Genomic DNA, 3,127 nt, shown 5'->3' on the forward strand with positions numbered 1-3,127 from the left:
CGACAAAGCGGCGATGTGCAAACGGTCATTTGGACGCGAGGTGGCGCTAAATGGTGTACAAAATGGTTCAGGACCTGACGGAAACAGCATTCAATGGCAGTTCCCGGTTTTGATCGATCTCTCGGAACATATCGTTGCCCCGCAAGCAAGTGGAAACCTACCATGAGTTCATACTTCAACAGATCCCTTGTTGGAGGTTGCTTTATCCAGCACTGCCTTTTAAAGGGCTGCAGCATCGACAGTATTTAAAACTCTCCCAAAGAACGCATTTCTTCTTGCTGCGTGTTAACACCGGTGGGAAGTTGAAGCATCCCCTCCTCTCCGTCTGGGTTTATTTTTAGTCGAGCGGTTCGGTCCAAGAATATTCCTCTACCTGCCACATTCTAAGGCCCATATATTCATCATCTCATCCTCCTGTCCGAAGGAGATCCCTCCACAGGAGTGTACTCTCACACAGATCCACGAATAAGCCATTTGCGAGTTAAATTTGAATAAAATCTGGTACACTGACTTCTTTAAATTCACGTGAACACCACAACTAGAATTCTCCACACTAAAGCCACTGTTGCTATACCTCGTGATTCGGGGCAAGCTTTTGCTTAGTTACATAAGAGACGCCTTGCAACAATACACTGTTCTCAATGGATAAGAAGGGCACAAAGGAACCAGTCCATTCCAGAGATGGTGGTCGCTATGCAAAAGCTTGCCCCGAATCACGAAGTACAGCAACAATGTCTTTAGTCTGGGGAATTCAAATTGTGACGTTTCTATGCAATCAAATAACACAGTGTACCAGATTTTATTCAAATTTAACTCACAAGTGGCGTACTCTGGGCACAAGATCTCTCACACTCGAGGCCTGAGGCGATACCCAGCACGATATGCGGTAAAGGGGATCCCCCCGCCCCCAATGTGACGCCCAAGTAGTATACCCTATTAAGGGTATTGTACCCAATGCACTCCCTCGGAAATCTGACAAGAATTCCAAAGATTCCTACAACACAAAAGAACACACAATGGGGGGCCCTTTGCGGCACATCTTGCATCATATAGATAAGGCGCTCAGCATAATGGAAGTACATCGTATTTCAACAACTTCTTGTTGAGAGAAACAATCGAGAGCCGAACTACTCTTTTGTACAACTCCAACTTCAGTCACAACTCAAAGGATATTACGCGTCAGACGCTGAAGAATCCGCTCTAGAATTTGTGGCATGCATTATACTCATGGACGACGCATGCAACAGTGCGCACGCGCGAAAGAGTCAAAATAGGCCTATTTTCGAAGTAAGCCAAAGCAGTTTCTTGATCCAAAACATTGGACAGTAAGCGGTCGTCGATACGTCCACGCGATGGAAAACAAGTGGACTAGGGTTTTACGCTCGTAATAAAAATGTAGGCTGATAAATTGCCGGCGAAGTCGAGATTTTGGTCTTCGTCCCAAGTCGCATTATGGGCAGCGTGCATCTCAATCTGGCGAATGCATCTTGGATGCACATTTTCGCCCAAAGCACGTACGCAGGCGATCAAGCGCGATTTGATGGATGAAACCCGTCACTTGACACAAAGTGAGATGACTGTTTGTTCATATTCGGTCGTCCAAGCCATCAGGCTCAAACAGACAAAAATGTACGCTCTTTTTAGGCAATCGCAAAGGGAGATTTGGAGATCTCTCAGAAGGGGCAGACAAGCCTGGAGAAGTTTGTCCGATTTATGTAAAGGACGATTTCTGAGAATACGTCGACATGTTTTTTTTTTTTTTTTTTTTGGCAAAGACGGAGATTGCTCCGAGAGGTGCTTCAGTTACAGGTCCCTCCGCGGCACACACGACCATTAAACTTGCAAACTTTTGCTGAGCTGAACGGGAGACGGTTATTTCAGTGTCCCAGAGGCATTTTGATTTATGCTGTCTCAACAGCATCAGAAAGAGGAATGTTGAATGTCGGCTTCCCGTCAAAACTATCGGCCGTGAACGAGTGGTTTAGTTGGAATTTCAAACTTTAAGGAACAATAAAGTATTTACTATTACAGTTTATTTGTGTATACTTTAAAACAAGGTAATGCCATCATGATACTAACATTTTGAACCGTCTACCAGACTAAATTTTGGGATATGCTTGACCTAACGGACTAAAACTCACACCGTTCTCTATGAATGTAGTAATCGCGTGAGCGAACCATATTGTATCACACTGTACGGCCAACCCGAACACTTCGTCACACCCTTAAAACTCATTCATTCAAGTCATTCACCGCAACAGACCGCGAACCATGATCCCACGGGAAATCAGTCCGGATTAATTCTGATCCCCCTGGACTGGTTTGGCCCCGGACTTTCGGTCGTGTACACCGCCCGCGAAGATTGACCAGAGCGATACAGGTGGCGACCGCCGCGGCTCCGCGTACCAGCAGGTGCTCCGACCCAAGCCTGACGGGATCAGTCGCATCAAGCCAGCGCTGAGCACAAACAGCTTGAGCCGATTTTTGGGGTTATCTGATGACCCAAATTCTACACACGCCATCAAGATCGTCCTCTAACATCTAGGGACGGTTGGACTAGGCGATCCCACCTATTTGGTGACGTGCTGCAGACGACTACACCTATCTAATTCAGCACAAGGGACGGGAACACGACTACCCTATTTCAATAGTACTTTTTTTCTTTGCCGTACCTAAATTTCAGAGGGGCCCCAGTCAATCGTAATCGCATATCCGGAACCAGTCTATGGTTTGCATCTTTGAGGGCGCACTGGTTTATTAACATCAGTTCTATTGGTTTTATGAAGAGGTACCTGGGCGCGCTGAATTCCAATCCTTTTCACATTCAGCCAGTCGCCTGACTACTTGCAGAGCGTACCGTCCGAAACATATACCCAGCAAGAAATGAGACCGAGGGGTACCCCCCCCAACATGTCCAATCCCTATACACATTCCAGACTATTGTTACTTAACACCCCCCCCCCAGATGTCTGAAAGGAATTCCCCAGATTCCTGGGAGACAATGACCAACACAAAGCAGGGGGGGGGTTCTCTCCGTCTCGAACCTTGCTGCATGTGGACCTCTGACGCGCTTTATTCTAGTCAGGTGCTGTTGGAATACCTAACTGTCAGTCGTACGGTACACACC

This window comes from Acanthaster planci, linkage group LG21 (genome assembly GCF_054643075.1).
Source record: "Acanthaster planci isolate LZ-2023a linkage group LG21, COTS_SCS, whole genome shotgun sequence".
Classification (NCBI taxonomy): domain Eukaryota; kingdom Metazoa; phylum Echinodermata; class Asteroidea; order Valvatida; family Acanthasteridae; genus Acanthaster; species Acanthaster planci.